We start from the raw sequence: 14,458 nt of genomic DNA, 5'->3' as shown, positions 1-14,458 counted from the left end.
TTTATATGCGCATTAATTTATCCTTCTAATTAAGTCAGTGAACAACACCTGCACAGAAAACTAACCAGTCAGTCAAAAGCACACAACCAGCCTATAACAAAAGCAAGTTACAGTTCTGTGGAGGCCGAGTTGATAAATCATCTGATTTATGGTGACACTGCGATAATAGAAAAAAACAACAAGCATAAGCAAAACATAGTGGACGTAGTTTGTGAAAAGCTATTCTCAGAAGAACCACTACTCAAATCCTAGCCTGAAGATATGTAGTCATACTGGTTCTTTCCTGCATAGTACATAGCTGTACATAGCCCATCTGTAAATAGCCCACCCAATCTACCTACCTCATCCCCATATTGTTTTTATTTACTTTTTGCTCTTTTGCACACCAATATTTCTACTTGCACATCATCATCTGCACATCTCTCACTTCAGTGTTAATTTGCTAAATTGTAATTACTTCACTACTATGACCTATTTATTACCTTACCTCCTTAATCCATTTGCACACACTGTATATAGATTTTTCTATTGTGTTATTGACTGTACTTTTGTTTATCCTATGTGTAACTCTGTGTTGTTTGTGTCGCACTGCTTTGCTTTATCTTGGCCAGGTTGCAGTTGTAAATGAGAACTTGTTCTCAACCTGTTAAATAAGGGTGAAATATAATTTTTTTGAAAAATAGTAGTTCATTGATTGAATAATGTCACTGACTGGCCCAGAGATTCCAAAACAAATCAAATTTAATTGGTCACATATGCGTGATTTGCAGATGTTATTGAAGGTGTAGCGAAATGCTTGTGCTTCTAGCTCTAACAAGTAATATCTAACAAATTACACAACGTATACCCCATAAACACAAATATAAGTAGGAATGAATTAAGACTCTATAAATATGAAGATGAGTAATGCAAGATATGTAAACAAGTAAATGAGTAATAAGGGATAAGTAATAAGTAAATGAAATACTGTAGAATAGTTTAGAAAACAGTATAACTGTGTGACTAAGGTACCGTAGAATAGTATAGAATACAGTATATACACATAAGATGAGTTATGCCAGATATTTAAACCTTATTAAAGTGACAAGTGTTCCATTCCTTAAAGTGGCCATTTCTAGTCTATGCCTACTGGCAGCAGCCTCTAATGTACCAATGATGACTGTTTAACAGTCTGATGGCCTTGAGAAATAAGCTGTTTTTCAGTCTCTCGGTCCCAGCTTTGAAGCACCTGTACCGACCTCACATTCTGGATGATAGCAGGGTGATCAGGCAGTGGCTCGGGTGGTTAATGTCCTTGATTATGTTTTTGGCCTTCCTGTGACATCAGGTGCTGTAGTTGTCCTGGAGGGCGGGTAGTTTGCCCCCGGTAATGCGTTGGGCAGACTGCACCACCCGCTGGTGAGCCTTGCGGTTGCGGGAGGTGCAGTTGCCTTACCGGGCGGTGATACAGCCTGACAGGATGCTTTCAATAGTTTGTGAGGGTTTTAGGTGACAAGTCAAATTTCTTTGGCCTCCTGAGGTTGAAGAGGCTCTGTTGTGCCTTCTTCACCACACTGTCTGTGTGGGTGGTCAATTTCAGTTTGTCCGTGATGTGTATGCCAAGAAACATGAAGCTTTCCACCTTCTCCACTGCGGTCCCATCGATGTGGATAGGGGGGTGCACCCTCTGCTGTTTCCTGAAGTCCATGATCATCTCCTTTGTTTTGTTGACTTTGAGTGAGAGGTTGTTTTCCAGGCACCATACTCCCTGAGCCCTCACCCCCTCCCTGTAGGCTGTCTCGTCATCATTGGTAATCAAGCCTACTACTGTTGTGTCGTCTGCAAACTTGATGATTGAGTTGCAGGAGTGCTGGGCCACGCAGTCATGGGTGAACAGGGAGTACAGGAGGGGGATGAGCACGCACCCTTGTTGGGCCCCAGTGTTGAGGATCAGGATAGTGGAGGTGATGTTTCCTACCTTCACCACTTGGGGGCGGCCCGTCACGATGTCCAGGACCAAGTTGCACAGGGCAGGGTTCAAACCCAGGGCCTCGAGCTTAATGATGAGTTTAGAGGGTACTATGGTGTTGAATGCTGAGTTATAGTCAATAAACAGCATTCTTACATAGGTATTCTTCTTGTCCAGATGAGATAGAGCAGTGTGAAGAGTGATGGTGATTGCATCGTCTGTGGATCTATTGGGGCAGTAAGCAAATTGAAGTGGGTCTAGGGTGGCAGGTAAGGTAGAGGTGATATGATTCTTGACTAGTCTCTCAAAGCACTTCTAGATGACAGAGGTGAGTGCTGCAGGGCGATAGTCATTAAGTTCATTTACCTTTGCCTTCTTGGGAACAGGATCAATGGTGGCCATCTGGAAGCATGTGGGGACAGCAGACTGGGATAGGGAAAGATTGAATATGCCCGTAAACCCACCAGCCAGCTGGTCTGCACATGCTCTGAGGACGCGGCTGGGGATGCCGTCTGGGCCGGCAGCCTTGCGAGGGTTAACACGTTTAAATGTTTTACTGACGTCGGCCATGGAGAAGTAGAGCTACAGTCTATGGTAGCGGGCCGCATCGGTGGTACTGTGTTATCCTCACCCAGCTGCGTTGGGTTCAGTAGGGCACACAGTAGAACAAGTTTTTGAAACAGAAATGTATGTTTGTTGTTGTCTGACGATTTATCACACCATTTCAAAATGTTTGTTTCTGCTGAACACGGCCCTAGTGTTCCAGGCCATCAATCCTTGTTAAGAGAGGAAGAATGAAAAACCAGCAGCACAAGATATCTTGAGGCTACCGAATTGAACAGCCCTGCTATAGAAGATCTAACAGTGTGGGTGGCTATGACTTAATACTGAAAGGACTGGGTCTTTTCTCCCAACAACAACATTAGATGAGATCCTCCCACTCTCACTAGGGAGACGTGGCACGCTTATTTCCTCTCAGATAACCTCATTAACTACTGCTGATATCACCCCCTTATTAGACGTAACACAACGAGGCACAGACACAACACAGTAAAATAGTGAGAGATGCCTGTTAAACACAACAGATTGCTACTCCATAATACACAACTAGGGTTGCAAAACCCTAGAAACTTTCCCAAAACTCATTGGAAGATTCCAGGAATCAGCAGGAAATCAGCAGGAAATCCAGAATCCTCCAACCAGGATTTCCAACCGGAATCTGGCCCTAGGCCAAGAAAAGGTACACATTTTTGTCCACCCCTCACTCCTGCCTCCGATGCAGCAACCTACATTGGAGAGGATTTGTGGCCTGCCCTAAGGAAATGACCCCTGACCTCCAAATCCTATTGAAAATGATTACACTCAACTGACACTGTCACACTGTCCCAGATACACAAGGACACATAGGTTACATAGCGGAACTGCATTAATGCAATATACAGGACAGAGTGGCGGAGGGTCTGTGTAGAGAATGACGCAAATACAGTGTGTGTAATTGTGGTTTACATGCACATCTGGATCTGGTGTGGGACTGAGCAGTGATGAACTAAATTATGCACTAAAAGCTGCACTTGACCTTATTGGCTGACCTCTCTGTTTCTTAGATAATCAGGGAGGGGGGAAGTATTTTGTTGTGCATGGGAGGGTTGCGTGAGTGAGTGGGTGAGTGTTGGTATTTGTTTACCTCTCCCCTCCTCTTCTCTTTCTTCTACCCTGCCCCACATAGCTACCTCCTGCCAGCAGTATGTACACACACACACACACACACATAAATCCCAGCCAACTGCTACGGCAGGTGGCCCGCACTGCTAATCCCATCCAGCATTTATCCTCGCTGGGATCCTGTTGCCGCGACGATGAGCACCACGGCGATGGAACTCTGTCGCTGTAAACATGCGGCAGTGATAAGCAGGTTCCCTTTTTTGGCGGGACGCGTCTCAATCGGAGCAGAAGCTTGCTCATTCCCTTAAGCTTAGAGACCTAGATCTGGCTCAGAATACACAATAACCATGGTCTAGAAACAATCTAACCTAAGTACGAGACTCAGTAAGAACACATGTAGTTCATTTTAGCTAGTTTGCTACAGCACATGTGAAATATTATGTGGATTATAATTAACGGACATTTTTGTAGGGGTTGATACATTTTTTGTTAGGGAAAATCAAGTCTGAAATTTCAAAGTGGGAATTCCAAACTTTAGAAGCATTTTTAACTCAAATACACTACAAGTTTACATTTAATGCTGTGCGGAACAATTATCAGCAACAAAAGAGTGATCAAATTAAGATCTTACATCTGTAAACAGTATTTTATGAGCCGATATGACACGTCCCAATTGGAGCAAAAGCTTGCTTGAGCCCTTATTTCCCTACACCTGAGGGATCTAGATTTGGATACTGACACTCAAAATCTGAGAAATATATTTTTTGTTGTGTGATTTGGAGAACGTATGGACCAGATGCAAATATAAATGGGCATATCCATCTTTATGAGAGGAATCACTCCAGTAAGTTACAGAGACATCTGAACACTAAACAACTATGTACCAAACATAATATTCAATTCAAACAACTCACATTATCAATACAATTTGTCTGTTTGTCTAAGAAGGAATAGGACCCAATCAAATTCAAATGACCTACATCAAAATAAACAGAAGGCATGCTTTGTAATTTCTCTTGCTCTCATTCTCCTTGCCAGCAAGGGCAATAAAGTCCAGGACAGCCAAAGAACACAATGTAGTTTCTTTGGAACAATCATCCAATGAAGTAACCGTCCCATTAAAACAGCCCACAGTGAGACACAGCCAGGGATATTGCTTCCTGGCTCAGTGTGTTTGTTTTGTTGTTTGCTGTGAGTTAAGGTCACCAGGGGACTGTCTCCCTTGCCCTGTTGGGGAATGTGATTGTCCTGTACATAAGAAGTGTATGTCTGTTACATTTTAGTCATTTAGCAGACGCTCTTATCAAGAGTGACTTTAGGTAAAGAGTGCGCACATTTTCATTTGTCCTGGTCCCCAATGGGAATCAAACCCACAACCCTGGCGTTGCAAGTGCCATGCTCTACCAACTGAACCACGTGTGTGTCAGTTATTATGCTGGTGAGTGTGTGAGTGATAGTGGGAGTAGTAGTGTGATAGGATGAGTGATGAATTGTTTGAGCATGTGCGCATGCACGTGTGAGCGTGTGGGTATCAGTGTCTCTATCAGTGTGAGTATGGCGCGTGTGTGAGAGGGAGTGTGTGTCTATGTGTATCTGCAACATTATGCTAAACCTCTTTGTCAGTCAAGATGGCGCAGACAGACTTTGCAGTATTTTTAAAAAATTATGTACTATTTCTTACATTTTCAGCACAGACAATCTTAAGTGTCATTACATACAGCCGGGAAGAACTATTGGATATCAGAGCGACATCAACTTACCAGCACTACGACCAGGAATACGACTTTCCCGAAGCGGATCCTTTGTCCGAACCACCCAGGGCATTTGAACTGATTCCAGAGGCTGACCCAAAACAACGTCGCTGGAGAAGAGGAAGACGGAGCGGTCTTCTGGTCAGACTTCGGAGGCACGCACACCACCCACCGCTTACGAGTATGATACTCGCTAATGTCCAGTCTCTAGATAACAAGGTTGACGAAATCAGGTGTGGAAGGACCACCAGAGGGCAGGCTGGCCTCACGGATAGTAGCCCAACCAGGCATGTGAGTCAAGGTGACCAGAGGCAATTAAGCACAGCTGACGGTACTAATGAAATATTCTCTTTCCCCTACAAGAGAGAGGAGGGAACCAGCAGAGAGGAGAGGAAAAAGAAAGAATAAGAGTGGTTGCTCCACTAAAGGAGAGGATCTTTTGGAAGGCGAAGAGAAGGAGAAGATAAACCATCTCTGGAGAATGGCCACCAAGAGAGGGGAGCTATCCTCGAAGAACCATTAAGATGGTGACAAACCCGTGATTTTTGTTATAGTTTAAAGATAATCGTCTTATGTTCCTGTTTCATCTGAAGAAGAAGATGTGTGTTTTTCCTTGGGAGATTCTCATTGATTGTGTTGGAGTGTTTGTATTGACAGAAATCCCTCAACAGAGAACTGTGTTCAATCAAGAAAACCTACTCCTGACTCGTTTATTCCACCTTTCCACTTTAGAGTGACACCAAATTACTTGGTGAGCTCACAGGGCAAGGGTTGCTTTCCAGAGAGACAGCAGGGATTGTAACATACTCCGTTTCACAGAAACATGGCTCTCTCGGGATATGCAGTCGGAGACGGTACAGCCACCTGCATTCTTTGTGTGTTGCGCCGACCAAAATAAACATCTCTCCGGGAAGAAGAAGGGCGGTGGTGTATGTTTCATGATCAACGACTCATGGTGTAATTGTAACAACATACAGGAACTCAAGTCCTTTTGTTCACCTGACCTACAATTCCTCACAGTCAAATGCCGACCGTATTATCTCCCAAGAGAATTCTCTTCAGTTATTGTCACAGCTGTGTATATTCCCCCTCAAGCTGATACCACGACAGCCCTCAAGGAACATCACTGGACTCTATGCAAACTTGAAACCATATATCCTGAGGCTGCATTTATTGTAGCTGGGGATTTTAACAAAGCAAATTTGAGAACAAGGCTCCCTAAATTCTATCATTATACTGTAGCTGGAAAAACACTGGATCACTGTTACTCTAACTTCCACGATGCATCCAAGGCCCTCTCCTGCCCTCCTATTGGCAAATCTGACCACGACTCCATTTTTCTCCTCCCTTCCTATAGGCAGAAACTCAAACAGGAAGTACCCATACTAAGGACTTTTCAACGCTGGTCTGACCAATCGGAATCCACCCTGAACCCCACCCTGTGCAATTGGGTCCTGCCCCCAAGTGGTGAAGGTAGGAAACAACATATCCACTTCGCTGATCCTCAACATTGGGGCCCGACAAAGGTGCGTGCTCAGCCCCCCTCACGTACTCACTGTGCACACATGACTGCGTGGCCATGCACGCTTCCAACACAATCATCAAGTTTGCAGACAACTCAACGTAGTGGGCTTGATTACCAACAACGGGGCCTCCCGGGTGGTGCAGTGGTTAAGGGCGCTGTACTGCAGTGCCAGCTGTGCCACCAGAGACCCTGGGTTCGCGCCCAGGCTCTGTCACAACCGGCCGTGACCGTGGGGCGACGCACAATTGGCCTAGCGCCGTCCGGGTTAGGGAGGGCTTGGGCAGTAGGGATATCCTTGTCTCATTGCGCAGCAGCGACTCCTGTGGCGGGCCGGGCGCAGTGCACGCTAACCAAGGTTGCCAGGTGCACAGTGTTTCCTCCGACACATTGGTGTGGCTGGCTTCCGGGTTGGATGTGCGCTGTGTTATTAAGCAGTTCGGCTTGGTTGAGTTGTGTATCGGAGGACGCATGACTTTCAACCTTCGTCTCTCCCGAGCTCATACGGGAGTTGTAGCGATGAGACAAGATAGTAGCTACCAAAACAATTGGACACCACGAAATTGGGGAGAAAAAAATAAAATAAAAAGATTACCAACAACGACGAGACAGCCTACAGAGAGGAGGTGAGGGCTATCAGTGTGTGGTGTCAGGAAAGGAACCTCTCACTCAATGTCAACAAAACAAAGGAGATGATCGAGGACTTCAGGTAACAGCAGAGGGAGCACCCCCCTATCCACATCGATGGGACAGCAGTGGAGAAAGTGGAACGTTTTAAGTTCCTTGGTGTATACATCACGGACAAACTGAAATGGTCCACCCCCAGAGACAGCGTGGTGAAGAAGGTGCAACAGAGCCTCTTCAACCTCAGGAGGCTGAAGAAATTTGTCTTGTCAACTAAAACCCTCGCAAACTTTTACAGGTGCACTACTGAGAGCATCCTGTCGGGCTGTATCACCGCCTGGTACGGCAACTGCACTACCCACAACCACAGAGCTCTCCAGAGGGTGGCGCGGTTTGCATAACGCATCACTGGGGGCAAACTACCTGCCCTCCAGGACACCTACAGCACCCGATGTCACAGGAAGGCCAAAAAGATCATCAAGGACAACAACCACCCGAGCCACTGTCTATTCACCCCGCAACCATCCAGAAGGCGAGGTCAGTACAGGTGCATTAAAGCTGAGACCGAGAGACTGAAAAACAGCTTCTATCTCAAGGCCATCAGACTGTTAAACAGCCATCGCTAACACAGAGAGACTGCTGCCTACATACAGACTTGAAATCATTGGCCACTTTAATAAATGGATCACTAGTCACTTTAATAATGCCACTTTAATAATGTTTACATATCTTGCCTTACTCATCTCATATGTACAGTGCCTTGCGAAAGTATTCGGCCCCCTTGAACTTTGCGACCTTTTTCCACTTCATGATTGTGTCCCACTTGTTGTTGATTCTTCACAAAAAAATAAAGTTTTATATCTTTATGTTTGAAGCCTGAAATGTGGCAAAAGGTCGCAAAGTTCAAGGGGGCCGAATACTTTCGCAAGGCACTGTATACACTGCATTTTATACAATTTATTGCATCTTGCTCATGCCGCTCTGTCATTGCTCATCCATATATTTTAATTTATATATTCTTATTCCATTCATTTACTTAGATTTACAGTATGTGTATTAGGTAGTTGTTATGGAATTGTTAGATTACTTGTTAGATATTGCTGCACTGTCGGATCTAGAAGCACAATCATTTTGCTACACTCGCAATAACATCTGCTAACTGTGTGTATGTGACCAATACAATTTGATTTGAAGTTGGTGGTGACGAGGGCAGGGGCATCTGGCTGCCGCTACATCACAGGACAGTCTGTGTTCCGATTACCAACAGCCAGGTCTGCTCTGAACAGGTCTGCTCTGAACAGGTCTGCACTGAACAGGTCTGCACTGAACAGGTCTGCTCTGAACAGGTCTGCTCTGAACAGGTCTGCTCTGAACAGGTCTGCTCTGAACAGGTCTGCTCTGAACAGGTCTGCACTGAACAGGTCTGCACTGAACAGGTCTGCACTGAACAGGTCTGCACTGAACAGGTCTGCTCTAAACAGGTCTGCACTGAACAGGTCTGCACTGAACAGGTCTGCACTGAACAGGTCTGCTCTGAACAGGTCTGCTCTGAACAGGTCTGCACTGAACAGGTCTGCTCTGAACAGGTCTGCACTGAACAGGTCTGCGCTGATGCCTAAGAGCAACTCTCAGGGGATGGGAACTTACATTATAACAGGACAGGAGGGCAGCCAGGAAATCCTGGCCTGATCTTCAGCTGTACTACTATGTCTACGTCCTGATTCTCCCCAAACTGTGAACTCCCTCAGGACACAACCTATGTATACCATGGCTAAAGGAACACTTAACACTAGACTGTGTTCCATATACAGTAGTCATGACGTGGCCCTCTTTGGGTATAGCGTGTCTTCCCCCTCTCTCTTTCGCCTACACCCAGGCTGCTGTTATCTCAGATCGTACATTCCTGGAGGAGACACTCTTCCTCATGGCCAGACAGTATAGGAGAAAAGGTTTCACAGAGAGAACAAAGGAACTTCTTCCACCTCACAGAACTTGAGAACTGAACAATATTCATGTTCTGGAGAATGTATAAACGGTCGGTGAAGTAGCCAGCTACGAACTGGTCTGTTTTGTACAATTTTGTGAAACTCATGAGAGACAATACAGCCACATTACCATAACCCTGTTTATACAAGAGTCTCAGTTGTGAGGCTTGCATCTAATTGTTGTATAAAATGAATGAGTAAAGATAAAACTATTTGGGAAATTATGTAATGTGATTTTAAACTGTTTAATGAAGGAAACTCCAATTCCCTTTGGAGTTTAACTAAATCATTGGCCCGCCCCATGAGCACAGACATCGATCTGGCATCATGGGACAGCCCCTTTCCGCTCTTCCGAATATAACCTCCAACTTGGGAATTTATCTAGAGACCATGCTTCTCTCAATTACGAGAGTGCTAAGATTTGAGTAGAGACCAGCTTACCTCGATAACCACGAGAGCGCCAAGGTTTCAGCTGATTGCTGAACTCTTAACCATACCACGTGGTTAAACTCTGAGACTATCGAACCGACAGAAAAATAACAAATCTTTGATACTAATTACTAGTCTGCAGCTAGGAATTCGGTACCATTGAACGTGAAGACCGAAAACCACCAAAACATCTATTCTATAACAACATTGCTGAATGTTACTCTGAACTATCTATTCTAACCTCGGCAGAGAGAGAGAGAGAGGGCGGACAAACTCTCCAACAGAGATCACGACGACACACTGAGCGTAAATATACAGTGCCTTGCGAAAGTATTCGGCCCCCTTGAACTTTGCGACCTTTTGCCACATTTCAGGCTTCAAACATAAAGATATAAAACTGTCTTTTTTTGTGAAGAATCACCAACAAGTGGGACATAATCATGAAGTGGAACGACATTTATTGGATATTTCAAACTTTTTTAACAAATCAAAAACAGAAAAATTGGGCGTGCAAAATTATTCAGCCCCCTTAAGTTAATACTTTGTAGCGCCACCTTTTGCTGCGATTACAGCTGTAAGTCGCTTGGGGTATGTCTCTATCAGTTTTGCACATCGAGAGACCAACATTTTTTCCTATTCCTCCTTGCAAAACAGCTCGAGCTCAGTGAGGTTGGATGGAGAGCATTTGTGAACAGCAGTTTTCAGTTCTTTCCACAAAAAAAAAAGTTCAATTTTGGTTTCATCTGACCAGAGCACCTTCTTCCACATGTTTGGTGTGTCTCCCAGGTGGCTTGTGGCAAACTTTAAACGACACTTTTTATGGATATCTTTAAGAAATGGCTTTCTTCTTGCCACTCTTCCATAAAGGCCAGATTTGTGCAATATACGACTGATTGTTGTCCTATGGACAGAGTCTCCCACCTCAGCTGTAGATCTCTGCAGTTCATCCAGAGTGATCATGGGCCTCTTGGCTGCATCTCTGATCAGTCTTCTCCTTGTATGAGCTGAAAGTTTAGAGGGACGGCCAGGTCTTGGTAGATTTGCAGTGGTCTGATACTCCTTCCATTTCAATATTATCGCTTGCACAGTGCTCCTTGGGATGTTTAAAGCTTGGGAAATCGTTTTGTATCCAAATCCGGCTTTAAACTTCTTCACAACAGTATCTCGGACCTGCCTGGTGTGTTCCTTGTTCTTCATGATGCTCTCTGCGCTTTTAACGGACCTCTGAGACTATCACAGTGCAGGTGCATTTATACGGAGACTTGATTACACACAGGTGGATTGTATTTATCATCATTAGTCATTTAGGTCAACATTGAATCATTCAGAGATCCTCACTGAACTTCTGGAGAGAGTTTGCTGCACTGAAAGTAAAGTGGCTGAATAATTTTGCACGCCCAATTTTTCAGTTTTTGATTTGTTAAAAAAGTTTGAAATATCCAATAAATGTCGTTCCACTTCATGATTGTGTCCCACTTGTTGTTGATTCTTCACAAAAAAATACAGTTTTATATCTTTATGTTTGAAGCCTGAAATGTGGCAAAAGGTCGCAAAGTTCAAGGGGGCCGAATACTTTCGCAATGCACTGTATATATTGATTGCAATTATTCCCAAATGAGTGAGCGTTCATGTGCAAAGGGTTAGCATTTCAATTGTTATCATTATCAACTTTGTCTTTTATCTCAGTCGACCCCCACTTCCCTTTTGTCCACCAACCCGCGATGCCGGTTTAGCCCACTAGGGCACATTCCCCGATAATTTCCTTGTAACCATATCTACTTGTTTGTTTGTGCATTTCTGTGATTATCTAGTTAGTCAATAAATAAATGATTTAAGACAATTGATGTATGGATGACTCATAATGAAGACTGGGTTCGTGCAGATAACCAACAATTTACGACGTTTGGAATGAGACTAACGTGAGGTAAAGAATAATTCATTAATTAGAAGACTAATTGATCAGATATTAAAATATCTGAAAGTTATATTAGGAAAATTATAACTTTGTAATCTGAATATCCTTGGTGCCCCGACTTCCTAGCTAATTACAGTTACATGATTAAGTTAGTTTAATCACGTAATAATAATTACAGAGAATTTCTGATGAAAATAAGTCTTCAGTTTAATGATGCCAAAGGCACGACACAGTACTCAGTCCACTTACTGCTAAAAGAACACTCAGGGGGAACCACTGTTAGTCTACACCTGTTGTTTACGAAGTATGTGACAAAGAATAAACAACAACAATTGATTGGATTCTTAAACTCTTTGGGGACATCCTGCCATTCTTGTTTACTGTAATCCCATGAGAGAGGAAATCTTAACTAACTAACTAACCATATAGACTATGTTCCAAATATTGTACTCAATCCAAGGATCAGACAGGTGAAGTGGTATCATCGGGAGGCTTAGAGGTGGTTTGAGTTCTTCACCTCAAGCTGCCTGAGCCTTGCAACAGATCCTCCTTAGTCCCACCTTGAACTGCCCAATACTCTACTGATATTAGGCCACCAACAAGCCATGTGTTCCTCAATATTATCACACACACACACACACACACACACACACACACACACACACACACACACACACACACACACACACACACACACACACACACACACACACACACACACACACACACACACACACACACTGCCTGTGTAAACTTGTAACATGCATTGCCATGAAGGCATAAAGCAAAAATGAAATGAAACATTGACCTGACTACAGATGTAGGATCTTAATTTGGAACAGTTTGCTATAGCATGAAAATAATCCTGCAACCACAGTAAATGTGAAAATTATTATGGAAATTATTATGTGGATTATAATTATTGGACATTTTTGTAGGGGATTATACATTATTCGTTAGGATGCTCTCAAATCAAATTTGACCTTTTAAATTGGAAATTACAAACTTTACAAGCCTTTTTAAGCCTCCTGAAAATGCTCAGCAACGAAACAGTGATTAAAAGGAAGAAATTAAATGATGAAACAATTTTTTTTTATAATGCCAAGACTATGTTAATACACTGATGATAATTGTCTATGAAGCAGAAGGTCTTTAACGTTGCAGGTATGGGTGTGGTTGGAGACGTGTCCAACCCACAAGTGCCATCTTGAATTAGACTGCGGGCCCATTGTTTGGAGAGCATTGTTTGCTACTAATTTCAGGCCTTTTTACTTAACATTCAACATGTTTTTTGTGGAAATATACATTGAATATTTTAGAGCCATCATCTTCCATTGGACCTTTACATTTTCTGTTGGAGTATTGACTATTGATATTTGGGTTGTGTTGGGATTCTCTTGTTTGTATGTTTTTTTCATTGGTTTACAAATATTTATTTGGACTTGGGCTTCCATTCAAAGACTCAACCAGAGGTTCTGGTAGGACTTATAAAACATTATTTATAAAACAAAACAACATGTTTTTTGAACGCTATAATTAGTTTAAAAGCATGATAGCTGTACTTTTAGTTTATGGTTGACAGATTGTTTTCCATGAGCAAAGCACGTGAATGCATCCAACTAAAAGCACTTGAATGCATCCAACTTTACAACTGGTAATTAACAACTTACCACTTGGTTGTGAATGCAGCATAAGGTTTTCAATTCCATGGTGAATTTTGCTCTTTGGACTTTTGGCTCAGGACTATTCATGTATTGTTTATGATGGAATCATTATTGTGTTGCTTATGTTGAAACCCTATGATGTTCCTATCAATACACCATTATTGCCCTGACCAATTCCCCCAATCTTATATTTCTAACAAGTTTGTGTGGTTTATGCAAGCTAGTAGTTCTATGTTCCCAGAGTCAGATCCATCTTTAGCTGCCATTATTACTCCTTATAGAAGATTTTTGGTGCAGGCTTTATTCCAGCCCAGTACTAACCTATCTGATTTATCTAATCAAGGTCTTGATGATTAGTTGCTCACTGCAGGTGGTAATCAGTTGTGTTACTACTGGCTGGTTTTACAGGAACAAGATAATCAGGATTGAAGACCTAACTCTCTCTAGGGGTTGGCGTCAGTCCCAAGGCCTGCAGGGTTTGGGTGTCCCTGTTTGGATCTGTCTGCTGGCGCAGGGCAGGAAAGCTTGAGAAGGGGCAGATAAAGGCAGCATGGGCAGAAGTAGCCAGGGAAGGGGCAACGAGGGTAGCCAGGGCTGAGGCAGCCAGAGATGGATTAGCCTGGGATGATGCAAAGAGGGTAGCCAGGAAAGAGGCAGCCAGGGAAGGGTTATCTTGGGCAGGGGGAGGTGGCATGGCCTTGGGCCCTGTCTGGGAAGGGTTATCTTGGGCAGGGGGAGGTGGCATGGCCTTGGGCCCAGTCTGGGAAGGGTTATCTTGGGCAGGGGGAGGTGGCATGGCCTTGGGCCCAGTCTGGGAAAGAAGTGATCTACTGACTGTTCTCTACTCCACAACACCACCAGCTGCCATCTTCCTCTCCTTCCAGCTGCTTTCTCTCTCTCTTTCTCACTCTCGCTCTAACTCTCTCCCCACCTCTCTCCCTCCCTCCGTTTCACGCAC

General features: G+C 43.7%; 1 protein-coding gene across 2 annotated transcripts in view; it reads right to left on the bottom strand.

Moving 5' to 3' along the window:
- Positions 1-14,458, bottom strand: part of LOC139408423 (netrin g2b) — a 111,203-nt gene that overhangs the window by 74,604 nt on the left and 22,141 nt on the right. The window lies entirely within an intron of this gene.

Source organism: Oncorhynchus clarkii, chromosome 5 (assembly GCF_045791955.1).
Source record: "Oncorhynchus clarkii lewisi isolate Uvic-CL-2024 chromosome 5, UVic_Ocla_1.0, whole genome shotgun sequence".
In the NCBI taxonomy this organism is placed as follows: Eukaryota; Metazoa; Chordata; class Actinopteri; order Salmoniformes; family Salmonidae; genus Oncorhynchus; species Oncorhynchus clarkii.
Note: the sequence above shows the minus strand (reverse complement) of the source record. Positions and strands in the feature narration are given on the sequence as shown.